Genomic DNA, 9548 nt, shown 5'->3' with positions numbered 1-9548 from the left:
TATTAACCTAGTGCCCAGTGCCAGTTGATGTTTTCCCCCTTGTTTTTGGCTTTTTCAGAAAGGAATATCAAACGGGATCCAAACGTAATAAAACTTTCACGATGATTTTTCTTGGACCAGAAGACACCTACATGACTTGGAGAGAGGGCCAGAAGAGTCCCGAGGAGACCACAAGCCCTCGGGGCGCGCCCTAGTGGGGGGAGGGGGGCCCTGGCTTGTGGGCCCCTCGGGAGTCCCCCAACCCTAATGTTTGGACTATAAATTCCAAAATATTCCCCAACCGCCAGAAGCGTCCACAAAAATACTTTTCCGCCGCTGCAAGTCTCTGACCTTGTGAGATCCCCGGGCCTTTTCCGGCGGTCTGGCGGAGGGGGATTCGATCATGGAGGGCCTCTACATCAACCTTGCTGCCCTACCGATGATGTGTGAGTAGTTTACCACAGACCTACAGGTCCATAGCTAGTAGCTAGATGGCTTCTTCTCTCTCTCTGATCTTCAATACCATGTTCTCCTCGATGTTCTTGGAGTTCTATACGATGTAATCTTCTTTTGCGGTGTGGTTGTTGAGATCCGGTGAATTGTGGATTTATGATCAGATTATCTATGAATATTATTTGAGTCTCCTCTGAATTCTTATATGCATGATTTGATAGCTTTGTATTTCTATCCGACTTATTAATTTGGTTTGGCCAACAAGATTGATCTATCTTGCAATGGGAGAGGTGCTTTGTGATGTGTTCAATCTTGATGTGTCCTCTCCCAGTGACAGAAGGGCCAGCAAGGCAAGTACTGTATTGTTGCCATTAAGGGTAAAAAGATGGGGTTTATATCATATTGCTTGTGTTCATCCCTCTACATCATGTCATCTTGCTTAAAGCGTTACTCTGTTCTCTTGAACTTAATACTCTAGATGCAGGCAGGAGTCAGTCAATGTGTGGAGTAATAGTAGTAGATGCAGAAACTTTTCGGCCTACTTGTCACGGACGTGATGCCTATATTCACGATCATTGCCTTAGATATCATCATAACTATGCACCTTTCTACCAATTGCTCAACAGTAATTTGTTTACCCACCGTATGCTTTATTCAAGAGAGAAGCCTCTAGTGAAACCTATGGCCCCCGGGGTCTATTTTCCATTATATACTTTCAGATCTATAAAACCAAAAACCCAAAAATACCTCGCTGAATTTTATTTACATTTATTTCTTCTATATCTACTCTATCAGGTCTCATCCTTGCAAGTGACCGTGAAGGGATTGACAACCCGTTTATCGCGTTGGGTGCAAGTGTTTGATTGTTTGTGCATGTGCATATATTGGAGACTTGCTTGTACCCCCTACTGGGTTGATACCTTGGTTCTCAACTGAGGGAAATGCTTATCTCTACTTTGCTGCATCACCCTTTCCTCTTCAAGGGAAAAACCAACGCAACCTTAAGAAGTAGCAGTGGCCAGAAGCCTCGGGGGCGTGCCCTACCCCCTAGGGTGTACCCCTTGAGCTTGTGGGCCCCTTGGCCAGCCTGCGGTGCCCATCTTCTGCTATATGGAGGGTTTTGACCAAGGAAAAAAATCATAAGGAAGCTTTCGGAATGAAGTGCCGCCGTCTCGAGGCGGAACCTGGGCAGGAGCAATATAGGGCTCCGGCAGAGCGATTCTGCCGAGGAAACTTCCGTCTCGGAGGGGGAAATCGAAGCCATCGTCATCACCAACGACCCTCTCATTGAGGTAGGGTTAATATTCATCAACATCTTCACCAGCACCATATCCTCTCAAACCCTATAGTTCATCTCTTGGATTCAATCTTTGCCTCAAAACCTCATATTGGTACCTCTGGGTTGCTAGTAGTGTTGATTACTCTTTGTAGTTGATGCTAGTTGGTTTATTTGGTGGAAGATCATATGTTCAGATCCTTAACGATATTTATTACCCCTCTGATTTTCAACATGAGCATGCTTTGTGAGTAGTTACGTTTGTTCCCGAGGACATGGGAGAAGTCTTGTTATAAGTAATCATGTAAATTTGGTATTCGTTCCATATTTTGGTGAGATGTATGTTGTATTTCCTCTAGTGGTGTTATCTGAACGTCATCTACATGACACTTCACCATGATTTGGGCTTAGGGGAAGGCACTGGAAAGTAATAAGTAGATGACGTGTTGCTAGAGTGTCAGAAGCTTAAACCCTAGTTTATGTGTTGCTTCATAAGGGGCTGATTTGGATCCACATATTTCATGCTATGGTTAGATTTATCTTAATTATTATTTCACAGTTGCGGATGCTTGCGAGAGGGGATAATCATAAGTGGGAGGCTTGTCCAAGTAAGGACATCACCCAAGCACCGGTCCACCCACATATCAAATTATCAAAGTAACGAACGCGAATCATATGAGCATGATGAAAACTAAATTGACAATAATTCCCATGTGTCCTCGAGAGCTCTTTGCTTTATATAAGAGTTTGTCCAGGCTTATCGTTTGCTATAAAAAGGATTGGGACATCTTGCTGCACCTCTGCTACACCTGTTACTTGTTACCCGTTATGAATTATCTTACTACCAAACTATGTGTTATCGATAATTTCAGTGCCAGCAGAAAATACCTTGTTGAAAACCGCTTGTCAGTTCCTTCTGCTCCTCGTTGGGTTTGACACTCTTACTTATCAAAAGGACTACGATTGATCCCCTATACTTGTGGGTCATCAATAGTTTTCTTTTTAATGTATGCTCCTGTAACATTAAGAAAAGAAGTTCCAAAAACAATAGGACAATCTTTATCCTCTGAAATCATTAGTACAAAAATATTAATAAGATAAATAAGCAAGCCTATTATAATGTTAACGTTTGTGAGGATGCCACAAGGTATTCAATCAGTCTTATATGCAAACTTAATGATGATGTCTGTTGGCTCAAGGGTACTTGGAGAGATCTCCTCGTAATTTTTTGCATAGAGAGTATAAGGAATTATAGTGACTAGGGATCTAGGGTCGCGCAATCCAAAGTAAGGCTTGCTTCAAAGGAACATGACAAAATTTATTTATCTGTATCCTTACCATTGGTACACCATTTGGAATAAGAGGTGGTGTCTCGGTCTAAATAAACTTCTTTATTGACCACTGCTATAGGTGTGGCAAGGTCCTTCACAATATCAACATGTGGTGGATTACCATATTGTTCTACCCTAATGCTCCTTTTATGCTTAGATGAAAGTAGTTCTCATTTTGTTCTGCCCTTCTGTTTAAAGTAAGCCTCTCTCCGGTCCTGGGGTGGAGTGGTTTTCTTCACGATTGCTTCTACCATGCGAGTTGCTTTTGCTTTCCTGGTGTGTTTTTCAAACTTTTTATTTGGCAACTGCGAAAACTAAAAAAAAATCTTTCAAGGTATGTCCAAATATTAAGCTCATGAAGAAGATTTTTCATCTCCTTTGTTCTAAGGAAAGACTTAATACTATCATAAACATGATCAATCTTTGGATTTTCCTTTGAAAACAAGTTCCAACTTTCAGCATTATGCCAAATTCTATCAAGTGAATTCTAGGCTAAAATATCAGTTCCTAGAAAAGAACCTTTAGAAGAACTATCCAGTGTCTGTTTACTCTGTGAGTCAAGCCCATCATAAAATAAGTTCACAACTAAAAATCAGGATAATGGTGTTCGGTGCATTTGAAAAGTATACCTCGATGCCTTATATAAGCATCTACCAGTTTCTCGCCTGGTCGCTGTCCAAAGCGACTAATCTTTCTCCTTATCTTATATAATTTTATCTATGGGTAGAAATGAGCTTGGAGCACCGACGATAATTCTTCCCAATTACTCAAGGTACTCACGGGCTGATGCAATAGTCAATCAGCAGCTCCCTTTTCAAGTGAGTAAGGGAATAATTTTGCTTTTATCTAAGAATTAGTTAAGTCCTGGAGCTAGAAGCTACCACATGTAATATTTAATTCTTTAATATGTTTTTGAGGACATTCAGTTCCACCACCTCGGAATGTTTTCTCTTTTCACCTATCAATTAACTGAGGGTTTATCTCAAATACTTTACCAGATAGGTCAAGACCAATAGATATCAAATGCTCTCATCTGGCCGGTCCTCCTACTAGTTCCACACCTACCTAATTTTTTTGCTTGAGAAGGACCTTGGTTGCTAGAAACCTACAAAAGCCGTTAGAACACAAAACTATTCAAAACTCAAGACAAATCCCAAATGCGCTCAGCTCCTCAGCAACGACGCCAGAAAAAGCTTGATGGCCTGCAAGTGCACATGGTTTAGTTGTAGCCTTTTCGAAGTAAGAGTATCGATACCATAGAGAGCACACGGATCAGACTTTTGCCTCTTGTAATGAATTATGTATTTTTATGCCTGCAAATAACACAACAAAATTTGCTCTATTCAGTAAAAAAATCTGGTGATGAAATAGGAACGGCCGCCTCAAATCATTTTCTGCGACGGTCACCATCGCTAGCTGATGTTGCCACGACGTGGCTCTTTGCGGCAACTTTGGTGACGTTTTGGACCAATTTTAGGCAACATTTTTTGCCATCACTAGGCAAGTGTATTTTCTGGGATGATTTTTAGTGTCAGAGAAAATTTTCATTGTGAAAGTGCAAATAATCCCCCAGTGGTTTTGGTAATTCATAACAACATAAATTTCATTGAACTAATGTCCATTTAAGATAATATTCCAGGATGTTCAGTGATTGGCATGGCAAGGACTAGTGATTGTGGACCCCTAAAAATGCTAAGGAAATGGATTGGCAAAAGCTCAAGACTCTACATCTTTGGTTAAGTGATCCAAGATCACATTGAGTCCATAGGAAAGCCAATGCTATTAAAATGGGATGAGGTCTTGCTTAATGATCTATTTGCTCAAAGTGCTTAGTGATATTGCTCCAAAATCCTCAACCACTCTCTCTATACAAATATGTTCAAACCCTACATTCCAACTCGGCCCCACCGATATTTTCTATCTGGAGCCACTGAGTTCATCTGGACATAGCCCCTGCTAAAACCCTAACAATTTGGATCCACCGATATGGATCTCGGTGCCATTGAGATGGCCTTACCAACTCTCTGTTGCTTGTTGCAATTGTTTCGGTCCCATCGAGAATTGCAATCGGTTGCACCGAGATGGCTTGACCAACTCTCTATTGCCTTATTGCTTCACTTCGGTCCCACCGTGATGAGGTTTCCCCTAAGCCCTTGCACATTGGTCCCTCCGAGTTGTTCCTGTCGGTCCCACCGAGGTTCGTAATGCACATATTTTTACACAGGTCGGTGCCACCGAGATTTCTGATTGGTGTCACCGAGTTGGGTCAAAAGTGTGTAACTGTTGGATTTTATGTGGAGGCTATATATACCCCTCCACCCCTTCTTCCTCAGTGAGGACAGCCATCAGAACTTGCCTACAGTTCCACCATTCATTTTCTGAGAGAGAACCACCTACTCATGTGTTGAGATCAAGAATTTCCTTTCCTACCACTTGAACCTTGATTTCTACCCTTCACCAAGTTACTTTCCACTCAAATCCTTCTTCCACCATAGCCAAATCTATGAGAGAGAGTTGAGTGCTGGCGAGACTATCATTTGAAGCACAAGAGCAAGGAGTTCATCATCAACACATCGTCTATTACCTTTTGGAGAGTGGTGTCTCCTAGATTGGTTAGGTGTCGCTTGGGAGCCTTCGACATGATGTGGAATTGAACCAAGAAGTTTGTAATGGCAAGGAGATCGCCTACTTCATGAAAATCTACCCGAGTGAGGCAAGTCCTTCGTGGGCAATGTCCATGGTGGGATAGATAAGGTTTCTTCTTCGTGGACCCTTTATGGGTGGAGACCTCCGTGGACTCGCGCAACCGTTACCCTTCGTGGGTTGAAGTCTCCGTCAACGTGGATGTACGGTAGCACCACCTATCGGAACCATGCCGTGTCACCATTGCGTTTGCCTTCTCCAAACCCTTCTCTTTATTTACATGTGCTATGTCTTACATTCCACTTCTATACTCTTAGACTAGCATGTGTAGGGTGTTACTTGACTTGTCATAATTGCTAAAATCTGCCTACAATTAAAATTGGGAAAAGGTTAGGTTTTAATTGGTCAAGTAGTCTAATCACCCCTCTAGACATACCTTCGATCCTACAAGTGGTATCAGCGCTTTGGTCACTGTAAGCCTTGATTTCCATTGCTTTGGTGACCATAGCCTTGGTTTCACAGCCTAGGAGAGTATGGCGTCTAGTGAGGGTAACTATCACCGTAGAGGTCCTTACTTTGATGGTACTAATTTTGCTAGTTGGAAGCATAAGATGTAAATGGATATTCTTGGTCATAACCCTGCCATTTGGGTTGTTGTTCGTATTGGCTTGCAAGGTGAATTCTTTGAGGATGGTAGAGAACTGGATCGTGAAACAACCGCGGAAGAATTGAAGATGTTGCAATACAATGCTCAAGCTTCTGATATTCTCTTCAATGGATTGTGCATCGAGGAATTCAACAAAAATCAACCGCCTTGAGAATCCAAAGGAAATTTGGGATATTTTGGTTGATATGCATGAAGGTACCGAGTCCGTCAAGGAATCCTAGTTGGATGTGCTTCAAAGTCAACTTGACAAGTTCAAGATGAAGGATGGTGAAGGAGTCGCTGAAATGTATTCTAGGCTTGCTCTCATCACAAATGAGATTGTCGGCTTAGGAAGTGAAGAGATGACCGACAAGTTCATCAGTAAGAAGATCATTAGAGCTTTGGATGGCAAATATGATACCGTGTGCACATTGATACAAATGATGCCCAATTACAAAGATCTCAAGCCCACGGAAGTCATTGGTAGAATTGTTGCTCATGAGATGTCACTCATGGACAAGGAAGAGCTCCACAACAAGTCAAGTGGTGCATACAAAGCTTCAAGTGATGCTCCTACAACATCAAGTGAAAAGCTAGTCTCCAATGAAGAATTGAGCTTAATGGTGAAAAACTTCAACAAGTTCTACAAGAGTAGAAGCAAAGATAGAAGCTCCAAGTCAAGGTCCTACAATGAGAAAAGATCTTATAGTCGTGATCGTAATTGCTACAATTGTGGAAGACCCGGACACTATTCCAATGAGTGTACGGCTCCCTACAAGAAAAAAAGAGGAGTAGAAGACATGAATCACATCATAGATAGAGAAGGATTAGAGATGATTGTTATGAACGAAGACCCTCTCGAAGAAGCAAGGATTCGGAACGGAAAGACAAGCCATCAAAGAGCTACACAAGAAAAGACATCAAGCTCATGTTGCACTAGTGTCATCCAACTCCCATGACATATTTGATTCACCAAATGAAGGAATTGGAAGATGCTTCATGGCTAAAGGCCCCAAGGTATCACACCCCGAGTATCTTGATTTCAATAGTGATAAAGATGATTTGCTAGGTGATGATGATTTGCTTGTTGATAAAACTAGTAATGTGAGCAATAATGAAGTTGCTAGTAATCATGATAGTCAAGATGAAACGAATGACAATGTTAAGAAGGAGATTGAGCGTCTAACTACATAACTAAACACTCTTAAGTTAGCTCATGAAAAAATTCTAGAAGATCATTGAGAGCTCCTAAGGATTCATGAGAAGCTACGCTTCGAGAAGCTAAGTTTAGAACAAGAGCATGAGTTTCTAAAAGCAATCGATGATGGTCTTCGAAAGAAGAGTTCTTCTTACATCGCCAAATGTCTCCTCTTGTCTACTTACATGCCGCAAGTCAAACCTAGTAACAAGAGCAAGAAATATTCTTCTTCTAGTAGTAACAATAACCATGCTAAATCAAATATTGTTGCTTCTAGTAATTCTCTTGATTCCACTAATGATTCTCTTAGCTAAGTTAGACTTGAGCAAAAAAATAGCGTATTGAAGGAATTATAGAGAAAGGTGTTTACAATAGTCTTGCTGGGAGTAGGCAATTTGAGGAAATTGTACGCTAGCAAGGAAGGCACCAGAAGAATCAAGGTGTTGGTGTTGAACTGAAGTTCAATGACAATGGAGTTGAATGGGAAGAACGTTAATACCCCAAGATGAAGTTTGTTCCTCAACAAGAGAAGTATGACCCCACTTCTTTTGAGGGAACACAAGCTCAAGATGATCTTCCACCACAAGACCACAAGCTAAAAGGCAAGGACAAGCTTCAAGAAGAGATTGACTCATTTGAAGAAGCACCTAAAGCCATGGTCAAGTGGGTTCGCATGACTTCATCAAGCTCTACTTCATCAAGTTCAACTACAACTCCAAGGATTCCCATCGAGTTGATGTGGGTCCCAAAGAAGAAGAACTAGAGTATTCTTGAGGGTGACTCCGCCAATATATTTCACTCATATTCACTTTGGTAAGGACTTGTGCAACCAACTTTCACATCTTGCACTAGTTCATGGAGTCACAAACCCTCTTGTTGGTAAGACAAGGACAAGGTAACTCAATGCATTCATGGACATCATCATATGTGCAATTCACTCTATGTCTATGGATATGTTCCTTGTGGGACTAACCCATGTAGGTATTGTTAGTGCAAAACTCCAAAGGATTGCTCTGAACTCTTGATGGTCTACATCAACATTGAGCATCCACATCTTCAATATCTACATGAAGTCATCATCGACAAAACCCAAGATTAGTTCATCCCTCCTTAGGGGAAATTACATCAAGGGGGAGCTTTGCTCTAAAAATTGAGCTAAAGCAACTCTAATGGTGTGAACACATCAATGCTTTATGTAAAAGTGGCAACCCACTTGTGCTTAAACGATGGGTATGACCTATGATCAAATGTTCTCATTTGACTCCTCAGTCAATGTACTCATATATAGATGACTTAGTCATCGCCAATTGCTTGATAGATGCTAGAATTGGTTGTGCATGTTTGACACATATTTCATTTGCTATTTTATTGTGTGAGCATGTTGGTTTGCATGTTTTCTCCATTCGAGGACATCCATTTGTTGTTTCGATTGTCTTGGTGTTTCTGGCCAAGTGGATGTACAAGAGTGCCTAAGAACCTTCTCTAGCTATCTCTGCTTTCTTGTCTCAAATTATCTTCATGCTACATCAAAAAAATTGAACAAGTCATTTTCAGACCCTCCGGGTGAGGTGCACTCGGAGCCACCAATCTGAAAGAGCTAACCACCAATACCTTTAAATTTGCTTCGGTGTGACCAATCCACTCTCATTCGGACTCACAGAAATAGTTTGATTGATCCGGGTTTTCAATCTCGGTGCTACCGATTAGACCAAGTCAGAGTCATTGATATGTTGTAACTGCTCGCAGTAACACATCTCGGTGCCACCGATTTGTTCCATTCGGTGCCACCGACCGCAACTGGGTATGTAGATCCTGCGGGTCCCATACGTTTGAGATTTCTCAAACGTCACGCCTCCCGCACCCCTCTGCTGCCGTCTCCCTCGTCTCCGGACTTCGCCGTTGCATCCAGCGTGCCCTCGCCGTTGGACTCTGCCGCCGTCAACGGAAATCCTTCCCGTAGTCGTTGCCGTAGGGGATTTGCGCTGAGTTAGGGTAAAAATCTCACCCCCTTGTGCATCTACT

This window comes from Triticum aestivum, chromosome 5D (genome assembly GCF_018294505.1).
Source record: "Triticum aestivum cultivar Chinese Spring chromosome 5D, IWGSC CS RefSeq v2.1, whole genome shotgun sequence".
Taxonomy (NCBI): domain Eukaryota; kingdom Viridiplantae; phylum Streptophyta; class Magnoliopsida; order Poales; family Poaceae; genus Triticum; species Triticum aestivum.
The sequence above is the reverse complement of the archived record's forward strand: the minus strand, read 5'-3'. Positions refer to the sequence as shown.